The sequence below is a fragment of the Cricetulus griseus genome, chromosome 7, assembly GCF_003668045.3.
Source record: "Cricetulus griseus strain 17A/GY chromosome 7, alternate assembly CriGri-PICRH-1.0, whole genome shotgun sequence".
Lineage (NCBI taxonomy): Eukaryota > Metazoa > Chordata > Mammalia > Rodentia > Cricetidae > Cricetulus > Cricetulus griseus.
In genome coordinates, this window is record NC_048600.1 from 26,816,668 (window position 1) to 26,833,642 (window position 16,975).

Consider the following 16,975-nt stretch of genomic DNA (forward strand, 5'->3'; position numbering starts at 1 on the left):
GTCCACATTGAGTTTAGATTGAGTTAACAAATTCTAATGGTGTATTTCAGATATATTTCCATTCATTCACACAGCCACAGTATGGAAGTTGTGGGTTCCAGACAGTCTGGGGATAAGGAGGAAGTTGGGTAAACAAATTAAAGAGAGTATGCTATGGATGAGATGAGCAAGGGCTACTGCCTCAGGGATCCTTAAAAAACTAACCCTTCCTTCCTTCCTTCCTTCCTTCCTTCCTTCCTTCCTTCCTTCCTTCCTTCTTTCCTTCCTTCCTTCCTTCTTTCCTTCCTTCCTTCCTTCATTCCTTCCTTCCTTCCTTCCTTCCTCTTTCTCCCCCCCCTCCATTGGTGGTGGTGGTGATGTTTTTGTTTTTTGATTTTAGATAAGGCTCAGTTTGTCCTCAAACGCACTGTCTCTGAAGCTGGTCTTGAACCACTGACCCTCCTGCCTCCACCTAAGAGATGGAATTACAAGCATGGACCACAACACCTGGCACCTTTCCTTCATTCCCTTCCCTTCCTTCCTTCCCCTCATCTCCCCTCCATTCCCTTCCCTTCCTTCTTTTTCTAGATTTATTTATTTTATGTGAGTGAATGTTTACCTGCATGTTTGTCTGTGCCTGTGGAGGTCGAAAGAGGGCATTGGATCTCCTGGAACTGAAGTTACAAATGGTTGGGAGGCACCACGTGGGTGCTGGGTACAGAATTCAAATTGGTGTTCTTAACCACTGAGCATCTCTCCAGCCTGTTCTTCTTTCTAATTACAAAAGTCTTAGATGCCCATTGGAAAACTTAAAATGCGCAGAGACTCAACAGAGCAGGGAGAAGAAATCACTCAGCCATACTCGATGCCTGTTCTCAGTTGAGTCTCTCCCTTCCCATGAGCCTCCTCTGACTTTTCCCTCTCAAACGTAAGTAAAATGAAGTTGTCTGTATAATTGCATATTTTGGTTCCCAACCCCATACTTAGGAAATGCTTAAACTCCCAATGTTCAACCCCAGGAACTAACTCCCACTATCCGACTATGCACTAATTTTAAAAGAATTCTTAGGGGTTGTCTCACAAGACCAATTTGAAGCAAAATCTGGTCAGAGTTTTGCTTCACTAAATAAACTTTGGTCTGAAAAATAGTATGATTACTTGTCCTGTGCAATATTTCATAAAGCTGACATCTCCCTAATTTACAATTAATCGAAATAAGAACCACCAGCTCCCAGACTCTAGATAATCAGCATAGAACCTCCCAAGTACGAAACCGTCATTAAAATGAGGAAGACTGCATCCTTGCCAATGGCTCTCCTTGTTAGAGCACCCAGTGGGAACAGTACACAGCTTCTAAATAAGGCCCTGAGTCCAGAGCCCAAGGCTGAGCGTAGCTGCAAACTTCTGCAGGCCTCCCACTGTGGGCAAGGCTGTCTCCTTCCCAGGAGCCCTGCCTTGTTATCCCACCTGACAGGGAGTTAAGAACAAAGGCTAAATGGCAGCACTGGCAGGTGAAAGCCCCAGAGCTCAGCTACGGGGCTTCAACACCCCCTACTTGTGCTTCTGTTTTGTCTATGCCCCAACTCTTGGGTCCCCTCCTAGTATCACTTTCTGCAGAGCCTCCTCGCCTCTCAACACAGCAGTTGCCAAGGTGGCTGCGTTTTCTAAGAAGTCCTTCCTTCCTTCCTTCCTTCCTTCCTTCCTTCCTTTCTTTCTTTTTGCAGTCAGTCTAGCTACATAAATGTTCTCTCCTGGCAGTGATGGTGCAGACCTTTAATCCCAGCACTCAGGAGGCAGAGGCAGGCGGATCTCTCTGAGTTCAAGGCCAGCCTGGTCTACAGAGTGAGTTCCAGGACAGGCTCCAAAAGCTACAAAGAGAAACCCTGTCTCGAAAAACAAAAACAAAACAACAAAAATTTCTCAGTATGTTCTTCATTGGATATGTCTTACCACACAAGTTTATGTTTTTTAAACCTTTTTTTTCTTTTCTGAACTGTGGAGTTGACAGAGGATTTGGAAGTTATCCAGCCATAAAACCCATTTGACAAACGAGGAGGATGAAATCTAGAGAGTAAGCCTTCCTATGCCAAGTCAAAGCCAGACATCAGCAGGACAGGGGTCATCCCAGCAACCCATAAAGTCTCCGTGGCTCCCAGACCACTGTGTCACAGTTTTAACAAATGCCCAATCAGCGACATGCATAGGAAATGCCACTAGTGCACTGGCCTGGCCACACAAGCCTGCAGACCAAACCCCTCCGGCAAACTGTGAAGATTTTAAATAATTCAATGCAATCACCATCCTATAGATGAGCGAGTGGGGGCTGTTCCAGCACACATCTGGGCATCCATTGTGCTCCTGGCTCTATGCCAGTAAGGGAGTGTCAACCAGTAGAAACTTACAGGGTTCTAGCTTCAGAGGCGCCCACTGCCTTGGGAAGGGTGGGCAAACAATGCCCAAACAGTACAGCTCATCTCTCTGGAGGGGCAGAACACCACAGCCCAGATAAGAACACCGGCCTGAAAGAATGAATGAGTTTTTTCCAGAAGCTTCCAGATCAGTAATTCTCCTGGAGCCACTTTCAGTATCACACTCTACCACACCTCTTCCATTCGAGTTATCTATGTCTAGAGTCATCCTGTGCAAGGTCCCTCATAACTAAAACTAATCACTATGGGCCATTATGTCACAAAGCATGAATATGGACCAAAGACTGAATCAGTGCTGAGACTAGGTGATGGCGGTGATAGTGGTGGTGTTAATGATGGTGACCACAATGAGGATAATGGCAGTGGTGATGACAGCAAAGATAATAATGGTGATGACTGTGTGATGGTAATGATGATAATGGTGGTTTCGATGATGACAACAGGTGGTGGTAACGACTATCAGCAGTGATAGTGAGGACTGGTGGTGATGATAGTGATGATGGTGACCCCGGTGACATGGTTTTCCTAGAGAGCTAGTAACTTCCCCAAGACAAACTATGTATGAGAGGGAGCTACTGGCTACAGGGAGTCCCTTATATTGCAGGGTGCCCTGGCTGAGAGGCCCTGAATTTCTTCCTTTCTTATGCTTTATTTCATCTGGCCCATTCTCACTAACATCCCCAAACTACGAGTTCTCACCTGTCAGTGGGGTAAGGGGCTCATCAGGTCACACTATTTTATATTCATCGATAGAACGGCATCAGGAACAGATGATAGCAAGAGTAGCAATCCTTCATCCACGCCTCCAGGATGAAGGCAGTGGCATCCTCCAGAGAGGCCAGAGTTCTGACATGGGTGTCTCCCAGACAGGCTTGTTTCTAACTTCACTAACTGAAGAGGCCAAGGCAGCAGCCACAGATCACATACCATGCCTGGAAGCCATAGCTCTGCCACTGTCCAGGCTGTGCCACCAAGCACAGTACCCAGGCAGGCCCTGTGGAAGGGTTTTTAAGTATATCCTGCCCAGCTATACTTGGGCAAGGGTTGTGTGGGAAACCCTGCTTGGACTCCAGACTGGACAGCATCTATTTTTATTTATTTATTTTATGTTCATTGGTGTTTTGCCTGCATGTATGTGTGAGGGTGTCAGACAGTTGTTAGCTGCCATGTAGGAGCTAGTTGAACTGGATCCTCCGGATGAGTAGTCAGTGGTCCCAACTGCTGAGCCATCTCTCCAGCCCCTAAACAGCATCTATTAACACCCCCACCACCACCATTATAAACAGGAAAAAAAAAAAAAACTACATGGTGCTAAAAATGATTGATTTTAAAGAGGTTCTCAGTTCCCTCTGAAAGTGGATTACAGGGTAGCAAATGGAGAGGGTGGGAGTGACGGGGAGAGGACTGTGTCCAGGAAGATCCCTTTGCAGAGAGAAAACAGAGCACTGGGCATTCCCCCTTTGGAGGATGAGCATGCTACCATTCTGGAGCGAGCGAGCATTGCTCTGGGGCTGACTGTGAACACTCCCAGCAATCCTGTCAGCCTGAAAACACACCAGCACCCAAATGCAGCACACTCTTGCTTTCCAAGCATTCCAGGGCAAGGGAGCAGGGAGCCCAGCCTCACTGAGTGTGGGAAAACAACCTGCTGAGTAATCTTGGAAGCCCCCAATACTAGGGTCCCTGTTGATGCAATGGGAAACCCGACAAGGGGTTCTCAGAAGTCATGAGACCAAGAAGACCCAAAATGGTAGTCTTCCAAAATCCAAAGCCAGACCCTTCCCGGGTCCCTTCCAGCAGCCTTCACACGCACCCAGGTCAGTCTGAATTTGGAAAGGAATATCTAATGAATGGCACAGGGGTGCTGCCATCCAAGGAGGCTTAACCAGCGACAGTGGCCACAGACTTGCCACCTTCCCTCTGAAGAACTCTCCCAGACAATACATCAGAGAGCACACACCATGGCCAGGCCACAGGTCCCTGGCTTCTCCCAAGCTATTTTGCAAATGGAAGAAAACAAGCCATCCTCATTGTCTACCAGGAAAACTAACTATATCACTGGGAGACAAGCAACCTGGGACCTGATGGTATGTCTGGGGGCCTGAGGTCTGACTACTGCCTGCATAGGGTGTGTGTGCCACTTCCTGCCTCTGCTGACACATGCAGTCAAGCAGGATACCTTCCTCCACTAGGGTCCTTTGTACCCATAGTGCAAGGACAGCATTCCTGCTGAAATGTCAAAGCTTCATAGCACACCTCAACACTCAACCACTCCCTCCCCAAGGATGCCCACCCTCACCACTTATTTCCATAATCTAGCTACTTCTGCCAGCTGGACCAGACATGGAAGCAAATGGAGACATATCATGTACCACTCTTGCCCTGAAAGGTGCTACCCTGGCTCAGGAAGTGATGACAAGTCTTGTACAAGAAAAATTAAACATCTGTCCAGGTAAGGTCATACCAAGCACATAGTAACAACCAAAGCAGGGCAAAAGGCCTGGCTTAGTTTGGGTCTTTGGCTTTCAGTATATAGATAGTCTTAGGCTCCTCAGCTTTTATCTCTAAAAGACAAGTTTGATGTCATTTGCTTCTCAGGTTCTTCATGAAATAAGATAACAGTAGCAAGGCCCCCATATCATCTGAAGCACACATACCCTGTCCCCCAAATTCCAGTGCTCTGCTGGGTCCTTGCTCTACTAGACAATGGATACTTAGATAAAAGAACTATGATGAAAACAACTCTAATCAGTTCAGATCATATCCTGAGAATACCTTGGGTACCAGTGCTATGCCAGGTATAGGCCAGGGAAAACCAATAAGAGAGCTCACCATGTGGGAGTGAGATGGACAAGTGCCCAGTTCCCTCCGTCTCAACATGGAGGCAAAAAAATCAGTTCTACCTGGAAGATTCCAAAATGACTCCAGGGAAGAGACCCCTTGAGTCAAACCTAGGAAGAAGAAGGAGGGAGAAAAGGTAACTCATGAGAATCTGATCTCAAGTGGCTGCCTGGGATGCAGCTTGGGCCAGGGAGTGACAGCACATGAGGGTGAAGCATCGTTCAGAAAAGATGCAGGGAGACTCTACCAGATGATGGTAATGGTTATGTAACTGTAGATCGATAGAAAAACCATTGAACTGTATACTTAAAATGGGCATAACTTTATCTGAGTTGCAGTATATTATTACAAAGGTAGGAATCTTGTAGTTACAGAATTTTGGAGGAATTCTAGAGGAGAGAGAGAGAAGTTAGGAATCACCAAGCCCCTCTACTCTCTACTCCTCTCCCACTTAGAGGGCATTTCCCCTGGAAGCCAAGAGGGTGACATAAGTATGTGTCACCTACCAATTTGGGGGATCCAGCAGATGCACAGCCTATACTACTCTTACTGAAGGACTCTTCCTTGGCTGAGGCAGGCTTAGTGCAAGGAACTATTTCAAAGAAGACCCAAGGATATCGAAGTAAAATCCATAGAGGCTATACAAGTTGAGTCACCCTCCACCCCTCAACCCAGGCCTGCTTTCATTTTAAATTTAATGGCCAGTACAGGGAGTTGAGCCTAGACCCTTATGCATGTAGGGCAAGTGATCTACCATAAAGCTACAATCTCACTCCCTTTCTTCCTTTCTTTGGGATCATGGGAATCTTCACCATGGTGTGGTTACCAGTCTTGAGTTTTCCTAGTCAGAGACCCATTGCTGGTTCCTGGAGAAGACTGTGGAATGAGGACAGGTAGAGCTGAACCCGTACCTCCACCCCCAGGCTCCTGGCTGCTTGCCAACTTAGGCTGTACCTAAAACACCACAAAGAAACAAACACAGTACCAGGTAAGCAGAGCAACTAGGTTAGAAGTGTCGGGGGTGCACTAGGGTCATTAAGGTAAAGGAAGAGATCTTTAAGAAGCACAGTCTCCTGTCCTCAGGCTGGCAGGAGAGGGTGAGCCTGGAGAGCCTGGGAGAAGGGAGTGTCCAGTTAGTCATGGTTCATAAATGCTGAGGTGTAAAGCTTTGACTTGGAAATTCATTTTTTATTTGAACCAACATGGTCAAGGTAAGGCTCTCGTGTGTGTGTGTGTGTGTGTGTGTGTGTGTGTGTGTGTGTGTGTGTGTGTGTTTCTTTAGACTCATACATTGCTCATTAACACCAAAGAAATGCCCACCTGTCAAACTATATTGATTACCTGAAGTTATATATTACAACCTGCCCCACTAGAAAGTGGTTTTGAAATGAATGTCATTCTTCTCCTACATACAGCAAGGGGCACTAAGGAATTAGCCCCTCAACCCATCCTGGTATCTCCATATGTAATTACATCCTCCACAGATTAAGAACCCAACCCAAAAAGAGCTAGCCACAAGAATTGTGAGATTTACAGATACACGAACACTCCCAAAGAAGCCCCAAAAGGCTGTAGATTTGAGTGGGGAGCCCCAAAGCGGAACACAATTAAAATCTGCAAGTGTCGGCTCATCCTACCTCCAACCTGGCCCTCCCTTCCCAGCACAGTGACATCAGATCCTGACAAACACTCAAAAAGCATACATAATCCCCCATCAAGCCTGGGCCAGCAACTCATAAATTGAAAGCATTCTCCCAGACCAAACAAGCATGGTTTGGGACTTGGTGGAATGCAAGAGGACCTAATACAAACTGGATCCTAACCTAGATAAAGAACCCAGTTGTCAAATAATTTAACCTTCAATCCCAAGTAAACACTGGGGCTCCCAGGGAGGGCCTGGGATTATCGCTGGGTTGTAGGTAAACTCAGAGTCTTGCCATTTATAAAGGACAATACAAAGTCTCAGAAGTTTGAGAGGAAGACACGGAATGCACCCTGCTGCCTACCCTGTGTGGAACTGGATGTGGAAGGCAGCCCTCACGACCCTGAGTTCTGAGCTCCAAAGGCAAAGAGCTGCAGGCCCACCACCTAACAGAAGAAACCATCTCTGTAGGTAAGGATGGAGCTAGCCTAGCAAGGGGTCCCAGGCCCATTCCTTTTCCTTCTGTGGGAATTTCTAATTCTGCACAGCCTTGTGGTCAGAGAGAAGGACTGAGCTAAAGTCTAAAACAATTCCCTGAAGCACTCTCTCTCTCTCTCTGTCTCTCTCTCTCTCTCTCTGCACACTGTTGGTTGAGTAACTATATGGCCAGAGTTTGGGCAAACCCCTGTTCATCTGGGCTGTCCACCTGCTCTGAACTCTCCACAAGCCAACAACATCCTGCCAGACTTCCATTCTCAAAGTCATGGCTCCTGGCCCTGTCATGACACATTGACAGCTGTGTTCCACCTAGGAAACAATGTAAAAGTAGGGCTCAAAGGAGTGGCTGAGGCTAGGCAGTGCCACTACATCCCGAGACAGGGAGAGGCACAGCCCCTGGGCCTTCCCATTGGCACATTATCCAATAAAACCTCAAGAGCTCCATAATTACAGGCGCTTTCAAAAGTGAAACAGAAATAGATCGAAGGCCAAAATACTGGTTTGCTTGAGACAAAAGGCTGGCTTTAACTAGGAAAGCAAAACAAAACAAGACAGCTTTTGGGTCTGTCTTTTGAGCTGCGAAAGCCAAACTGATTTTTTTAAAAATGATTATTAAATCTGATCTGGGGGAGGTCAGGTTCCAATCAAAAGCCTTTTTCTCTTTAGGATATAAAATCATTTGATAGACTCAAAACAAGTGGCTTTCTAAAGTGAGTCCCTGACATCGAATCAGGATGACAAATCATCTTATGACATCCCAAGATGGCCATCATCCCAAAAACCTCAGGGCTCTAGAGCCAAATCAGAGGTTTCTGCTCCTGCGTCTCAACACCTGCAAGATCTTCCAGCATCTGACAGAGCACAAGTCGAGAGCACCAAAGAGCATGCCAGACTCTGGAACACATCCCATACAAAGGCAGGCAGGTGGCATGCATCCCCAGCCCAGTCCCCACCAGACCTCCATTCTGAGAGTCCCTGGCACGAAAAGGCTCTGTTCCTCCCATGCCTAACGGTTGTTTTTAAACGGGGAAGGGTCCTGGGAAGAACAAGGCAGAAAAGGGAAGCCATCAAGGAACTTGGCAGAGCCAGCAGCAGCCCCACACACCCCTCTGGCTGGTGCACAGCAAATGCTGACATGCCATAGGCTGAGTGAACAGCCCAGAGGTTTCAGTACTATTTCTCATACATATTTTTTTCTAAAAAAAAAAAAAAAAAAAAAAAAAAAAAAAAAAAATATATATATATATATATATATATATATATATGGGTGGAACTGGAAAGAAGGGCTCCAAGCAGACCTCGGTCTCCTGCATCAGGCTGACTGCATGGGAGCAGAGTCAGGTAGGGCTTGGGGGGTAGGGAGCGGTGTCTAATAGGGTTTGTAGTCCTGGCAAACACCCTCCTCTGAGTGGACTCTAGTGGCTAGGAGAACAGAGGGTGGCCTCCTGAATGACCAGGCCGGGAGGAAGGCTCCAGGAACCCCAGACTTCGTGTCTGGACAGCGACTGGAATTCCACCAAGCACTTGTTGAACAAAAGGGCTGTCGCAGCCTTTCAGAACCCTTTGCAGATTCGGAAGCTTTCCGGGCTGGCACTGCGCACCGCAGGCTCCCACACCCCCGAAGGCGAAGGCCGCGCCACACAACGCAGTCCTGCGAGGTGCGGAGAGGAAACAACGCACCCAGTCGCCTAAACTTTCTCGAATCTCCAAGCTTTCGCTGTGAAGTTAGAGCCAGGAAGGAGGAAATGAGCGCGCCATCCACAATATAGGCAAAACAGATTTCTTGTTAAAGAGATGAGAATCCAGTGAAGGGCACCTACTGTGTGCAAGGCTCTGGGTCAAGAACTGCACAGAATGCGTTCCCGCTCCATCAAGACAGCTCCAGAGGGACCGTCCCCATAAGATAGAGACGCAAACTGCGACCCATGGACCCAAGAAGGTGGAGTGTCTGGCTGAGGTCTGAGGGTGAGTAACGGCGAGGCCAGGGCTGGGTTGGTCTTTCCCACTGTCCCAGAGCTGATCACCACTGCGCGGGTCCCCACCCCTCTTAGAAGCTCACTAGTGTCCCACGTGGACCCTGTGGACCTGCCCGGGGCTGGAGGAGGGGGGAATCAATGCCCGCTGCCCACGAGGCAGGCACTGCGCCCGTCGGGTCCTAGCCTTACCAATCATGTTCCTGAGCTACGCACTGCGCCGGGCGAGCGACACCAACCGGGGGCTCAGTTTGCGGGGCCAGACCGCCCACGCCCACCCCGCCACCCCCACGCTGCGCACAGAAGCTCCCCCTCCACACTCTCTCGGCACTAGTCCCCACCGACAAATGCACCTCTACACACAATTCCACAAACGCAGTCTGAAAAGTGCACATCCCACCAAGCACACAGATCCCCACGAGGACACGCCATTCTAGAGCCACGCCACCATTCGCGGCCAGCAGCAAGTCCACCACGTAGAGAAACAGGCACCATCAGCACCTGTGCGCACACACCGGCGCACTCACACAGCCGGGTGGCAGCGAGCCGGTGTGCACACTCTCCCTCCACACAGCCCCTCAGTCGCCCCTTTCCTACCGGCTCCGGCACTGGACGCGGTCCGCCGGCTTCTCGAGCCCAAGTTCAGCGGCGGCTGAGGCCGAGGAAGTGATTAGGAGCGCGGGCGTCCGTGCGCCCGCAGCCGCCGCGCCGGCCCTGCGACCTTCGCCGCTCGGAGAGACAAAAGGATCCGCCGGCTGAGGAGGGAGCGAGGTGTGGGCGACCGCCGCTCCGCAGGTCCACCACCCGCAGTCGCCGCCAGCCCGGGAAGGAAGGGACTGGAAGGCGGGACCCGGAGGCGGAGGCTGGGCGGGGGCGCACGCGGGGGGGGGGGGCGGACACTCAAGTTTCCTAAGGACCCGCCCCGCCGCAACCACGCCCCCAGTCTTAGCCCCGCCCCGGCTGCAGACCGACCACGCCCCCATCCTGTGCCACACCCACTGCTGGACCCTCTGTGCGCGACCCCAGGCTCTTATCACCCAGACTACTCGCAGATTCCCCGCTGGATGTCAAGTCCCACGGGACTCTGGGGCGGGGGAGGGACCGAGCACTGGTCCCACCTCCCTCACCCTTGGCCTCTGGCCTGCGGGTGTGGGAGAGACCGAGAGGCGGCGCCCGGAGGGGCCGGCTTTACTCCAGCGCCCCCCGCCCCCGCAGTTCTTGGCAGGAAGTGCGGCCCTGGTGGCCAGGGAAGTAGAAAAGAGGCCTGAGTCGCCCTAGGCACCCCAGCACCTTCTGGGCCTCTTGCCAGGCCCTCCTCCCTCCCTCTCCACGCCAGTCTCTTGTGCACCTATCACCCATCTTCCCGCGCCTCGTTAAAGGGAAAAGCCTGACCTGAAGGCAGGAAGACCGGACCGTTGTAGTTACTTTTCCCAACTCATCCAGCCATCATGCCAAGAAAACCCTTAGATTCCCTCAGCCTCGGTTTCCCCACCTATAAAACGGACAACGAGGAGGGCCAGGACCTCCTTGGGTCTTTCCCTCCTCCCTCACATTCAGTGTGTTTTCAGTTTCCTGGTGAGGAGGGGGGCTTGGTTGACATCTCCCATACCAGGGACAGCTGGCCTAGGTGCCAGGGAGAAACACAGTAGCTCTTCCTTCAACTCCCAGCATACCCTGGCAGATCGCACCTGCCATGCCCACCCACTGCAAACATCCCAGAAGACAGGTAACCACAGAAACAGCTTATATGAGGAGCTGGGCGAGCCTGTTGTGCAGAGACGAAACTGTCTCTCTGGCGTCTCTAGGGAAAAACTCAAATCCCTCCTTCAAATCCTCCTCCACAAAAACATGTGAGTGAACTCCTACTACACAGGAGGCTGCCAGGGGAGCCGGTAGTAGAGCAGCTCCGAGGGTGGAGGGCAGCCCCAGGGCCTCCTCCATTCCTCCCTTCCTCTGGTGCAGAATGGCAAAACTAAACCCAGAAGAGCCCAGGGAATGATGGCTATGAGGGCTACAGGACACCTGTCCAATCGATGTTAGGGGGCTAGTCCTGGTCTCTCGGGCCATGATGACTTCCTTCTCAGTAAAGACCCTATCCAAGGCCATTCTGTCTCTTTCCGTAGCACACTACTACACAGGTGTGTAGGGTTACAGGTAAGAGGCCCTCAGCAGCCGCCCTAGGGAGTAGGTGACTGAGACAGAGGACTTCAGAGATCCAGTCGGCTAAGGCACGTTGCTTTGTACTGTGATCCTTTATCCACTCCCAGGTTGCAGTTCAGCCTGGAAGGGGGGGGGGGAGTTCAGGCATCCAAAAACCTGTTAGCTTCTATCCAGTGAGGTCAGCAGACCCTCAGGCTACCACAGGCTCTCAGCATCCATTAAGAGAAAGCCAAGAGAGCAGCAGTGGTACTTCAGGGAGGCCTTTCAGGGGCCAAGCCTGGAAATAGTCTGGCCGAGTCATCTCTGCCCACACTCATGGTCCAGAATTAGTCATATGGACCTACTTGGCTGTGAGAGGCTCTGGGAGTTACTGCTTTCTTGGATGCCCAGACACACACACACACACACACACACACACACACACACACACAGAGAGAGAGAGAGAGAGAGAGAGAGAGAGAGAGAGAGAGAATAAATTTAATTTTAAAATTAAATAAAACTAACATATATAGTACTTTAAGGGTCATGAGTGTAGCTGGGTGGTGGTGACCTATGCCTTTGATCCCAGCACTCAGGAGGCAGAGGCAGGCGGATCTCTGTGAGTTCGAGGCCAGCCTGGTCTACAAAGCAAGGTGCAGGACAGCCAGGGCTATTATACAGAGAAACCCTGTCTCAAAAAAGAAAGAGAGAGAGAGAGAGAGAGAGAGAGAGAGAGAGAGAGAGAGAGAGAAAGAAAGAAAGAAAGAAAAGAAGAAGAAATTTGAGTGTAGCTATGCATAGTGGTGCCCACCTTTAATCCCAGCACTTGTCCAGTTTGGTCTACACCTGCCATCCCTCCTTGGTCTTGAGACTAGGGTCCCAGAACCCTGATCATGGCGTTAAGGAAGTCTCACCCCTGCATCTTTGAGACTCCTCTGACCTACCTGAATGCTGAGGTACCAGGATAGAGAGAGTGGGACTTCCAGGACTTCAAGCTGACATAATTGATACCCTCCCTTACATCTTCTTATCCACCATCTCCCCACCCCCACTTTGACAGGCCTGGAACATTCACTCCAACTGATCCAGAATCCAGGTTTCTGGCATCCTTTTGTTTCTTGGGGTTTTTTGTTTGTTTGTTTTTTACACTTACTTATTTGTGTATGTCTATGTGCGTATACATGTGCCATGACGTGTGTGGAGGTCAGAGGACAGCTTGCTGGAGTCAGTTCTTTCATCTCGCCATGTGGGTTCCAGGGTTTCAACTCAAATCATCAAGTTTAGCAGAAACCTCCTTTACCCACTGTGGCATCCTGCCCCCCTCCATTTCTTAATTCCTAAATGTGGATATTAATGATTTTTAAACAGTTGATGTATACACAGGGCCTACCGCATGGTAGGTGTGCAGGAAACGACATGTCCACTCCTCTCATCTTTATTGTTCTCTTCCTCCAGTCCCTATGTCCTCCTCCTTCATCCCCTCCCTTCTCCATCAGAACTGGACAATGTAGCACGTATATAGAAAAGCAACGCGTCACTCAGGAGGCCTGAGGCTGGTCCTGGCTACACAGGACAAGACTGACTGCTCTGAGCTTCTCTTGTAGAGTACTCTGCCATCAAGTAGGTTCCATGGGAGGCAGGTAGGTTCAAACACACTAAGGAGTGGGAAATGAGTTTATGAACTGTGAAGTGTACTTGAGTCACAGTAAATGTTGATCCTGGAGGACTCACTCCACAGTCACCAAGCTGGGTTACAGGTCTGTTACAGAAGGATTTGCACAGCTGAACAGAGGGAGGGTCCACAGCCTGTCAGGTTCCACCCACAGAAATCAGAAGCCCCAGCCTGAGCTCTGTGCAGTACATGAATGTCTTTCCCTTGTCTGAAAAAGAATGAGAGCTAGCCCAGGTTCTGTGAGACTGTAGATCCCTCCTAGAGAAGTTAAACTCCAAAGTCAAATACAAACAATGGCTCTGACCACTGTTCCAAACCAGTGTAAACTAGGAACGACTGTCTGCCATTCCAGCTTTGTTCTCAGTGTAGTCTGTATTCTGGGAAACTGAGCTACTGGTGCCCTGAGACCTTGGTGCTCACCTCACACAGGGATCAGGGGTTTTTGTTTTTTGGTTTCTTTTTTTCTTTTTTAAAAATTATTTTATGTGTGTGGGTGTTTTGACTGCATCTCCGTCTGTGCACCATGTGCATGCCAGGTGCTCCTTGGAGGTCAGAAGAAGGTGTCATCAGATCCTTAGGAACTGGAGTCATAGACAGGTGTGAGCCTCTACGTAGGATAGACAGGTGTGAGCCACTATATAGGTATTGGGAATGAAACCTTGGTCTTCTGCAGGAGTAGCCAGTGCTCTTAACCACTGAGCCATCTTCCCAGCAAGCACTCACACCCCGTTTTTTGTTTGTTTGTTTGGTTTTGGTTTTTTTGTTGTTGTTTTTTTGTTTTTTGAGAGACCTCCCCCTGTTTTTTTTGTTTGGTTTTTGAGAGAAGAGCTCACTGTGGAATCCTAGCTGGTTTGGAATTCTTTTTGTGGGACAGGCTGGCCTTGAACTCACAGAGATCTGCCTGCCTTTGCTTCCTGAGCACTGGGATTATAGGTGTTCACTACCACATACCAGTGAGCCAGAGATTGATCCAGCAAGCACTGTGTCTCTATGGAAGGCACAGTTTCTACTTCAAGCTCCTGTTTGAGTTCCTTCCCTGGCTTCCCTCGTGATGGACTGTAACACGTTGCCTTTGGTCAGAATATTTTATCACAGCAACAGAGAAAGCAAACTCAGGCACGTGGGTTCTAGGGATGTGAATTCAGGACACAAAGCTTGTCTGGTAATTGCATTACACACTGAGCCAATCTCCCCAGAACCTGAAATCAATTTTAATGGTGCATTTTACTTAATCTGGTATGTACGTGAAAATCAATGTGAAATCATGAATGAGGTTTCTTAATTCTCTTTCCGCATTAACTTTGAAATTGAGTGTGTTTGCATTGACTGCAACCCCGGTGTTCAGTCAATAACCGTATGTGTTTGTGTTTGTCCCAGTAGACATCAAGACAGTGCAGATACAATGCAGTGAATTCCAGGCCTTAGCACCCAGCAGAATCCCTTGAGAGCCTGATAGAATGGCATCTGTTAGGAAGTCGACTGCTGGGCCTTGGGCCCAGAGTTTTTAATGAAGCAAGCCTGGGGCGCTGCCTGAGAAAGTGAATTTCTGACAAGTGTCTAGAGCAGTGGTTCTCACCCTTCCTAACTGCAACCCTTTAATACAGTTCCTCATGTTGGGGTGACCCCTCCCCAATCATATAATGACTTTCCTTGCTACTTCATAACTGTAATTTTGCTACTGTTATGAGTCATAATGTAAGTATCTGATAAGCAGGGTATCTGATATGAGACCCTCGTGGGGTGGCAGCCCACAAGTTGAGAAGCACTGCTCTAGTTGATGCTGGTGCTGCGGGTCCAGAGACTGCATTTTAAGAACGGCTTCTCATGTATTCCTCCCAGGCAAGCGGTGAATGTGCTTTCTAGTTTCCATATGGAAGAGCAACATCATCACTACAAAGCTACAGTAATCAAGACGGTATGGTCCTGGGGTCAAAACCACCATCTGGATGGACAGAATAAAACTGAGAGTCCAGAAATAAACAAACCCTCACAGATTGTCCCGTGGTTTTTGTCAAGAATATAAAGATAATTCAGTGGGAGAAAGAATAGTGTTTTCAACAAATGCTGCTGGGGCACCTGGAAGTCTCTCTCTCTCTCTCTCTCTCTCTCTCTCTCTCTCTCTCTATATATATATATATATATATATATATATAATATATATATATGGTGGCATATCCCTGTAATTCCTGCACTCGAGAGAAGCAGGTAGACCAGAAGTTCAAGGTCATCCTCAGTTACACAGCAAGTTCAAGGCAAGCCTGGGCTACATGAGACCTGTCTCAAAAATAAATCTAGCAAACAAACAGATAAAGAATAAATTCAGGCCCCTACCTCATATCCTATACAAAAAGTAACTCAAACTGGATCAATGACCGATAAAACTCTTAGAAAACTTTAAGTAAAGTGTTCATGACTTTGGTTTGAAGAATGATTTCTTTTTATATAAATGACCAATAAGCAAATGAAAAGTGTTGCCACCATGGCACATCTGGGAAACATAAATCAGAGGCTCAAGGAGAAGCTGGACTCAGTTTTTTTTTTCTCTTTGCTCTATGGGGGCCTACCACTCAGCCCCCAAATAAATACACAGAGATGCATTCTTACTTATGAATGCCCAGCCTTAGCTTGGCTTGTTTCTAGCCAGCTTTTCTTATCCTGTGTTTTACTTCCGGGCTTTTACCTTTTTCTATTCTATATACCTTTCTTTCCTTTCTTACTCTGGCTGGCTGTGTGGCTGGGTGGCTGGCCCCTCGCACTCTTTTCCCCCCTCTCCTTCTCTTGGTCCTCTAGCCTAGATTTCTCCTATTATTTATTCTCCCTGCCCGGAAGCTCCACCTATCCCTCTCCTGCCTAGTTATTGACCATAGGGTCTTCATTAGATCAATCAGGTGTTTCAGACAGGCAAACTAACACAGCTTCACAGAGTTAAACAAATGCAACATAAAAGGATGCAACACATCTTTGCATCATTAAACAAATGTTCCACAGCATAAATGAATGTAACACATCTTCAACTAATATTCCACAACACTCAGTATCACAAACTGTGGTCCCACACCCAGGAGGTGGAGGCAGGAATCAGGAGTTCAATGTCATCATTGGCTACATAAGGAGTTTGAGGCCAGCCTGGACTATAGGAGACTTCTCTCAAAAGAAAACCAAAACACAAACTAATAATAATAATAATAATAATAATAATAATAATAATAATAATAGAATTTAAAATTTTAAAATGTCAGAGAATATAAAGGCAAATTCTCTACACCTCCTGGTATAGCTTGGACCATAAAGATGAGGGCCTGGGCACTAGAGACTGGAAGCCATTGCCAACAAGAATCCAATCAATGTTGGTTGTGGAGAACAGTTTGACAGTTGAAAAAATTAAGCATACAGGTCACAATATGACCCATCATGTCCATTGGGGGATAGGGTTTTGTAGATCAGGGGTTCTCAATGTTCCTAATGCTGAGAGCCCTTAATACAGTTACCCCAAACCTAAAATTATTTCCATTGCTACTTGATGATTGTAATTTTGTTATTGTTATGAATCGTAATGTAAATATTTTTGAAGACAGATTGAGAACTGCTGCTCTACAGGACCAGAAATAAGGGAATGTGTACAATCCAGAAGAGGACTCACTAGAAACAACCAAATCAATCTGCTAATGAAAGTGTTAACCAAGTGTTGTCTACAAAGAAAGGATCAATTGACCAAAGAAAAGGAGTGATGGGCTGCTGCTGCTTGCTGTGGGATTCTGAACCTTGAAGCCGTCTGGCCAAGTGAAAGGAGCCAGATTTGAAA

General features: G+C 48.3%; 1 protein-coding gene across 2 annotated transcripts in view; it reads right to left on the reverse strand.

Moving 5' to 3' along the window:
* Nucleotides 1-10,092, reverse strand: part of Hpcal1 (hippocalcin like 1) — a 104,850-nt gene extending 94,758 nt beyond the window's left edge. Inside the window, exon 1 of one of the 2 annotated variants that reach the window (XM_027424682.2) lies at nt 9,960-10,092. The gene's annotated coding sequence lies outside the window, so the exon portion shown is untranslated. The remainder of the gene's footprint in view (nt 1-9,959) is intronic. The other variant, XM_035447488.1, reaches the window with a different exon arrangement.
* Between the last annotated feature and the right edge of the window lie 6,883 nt (nt 10,093-16,975).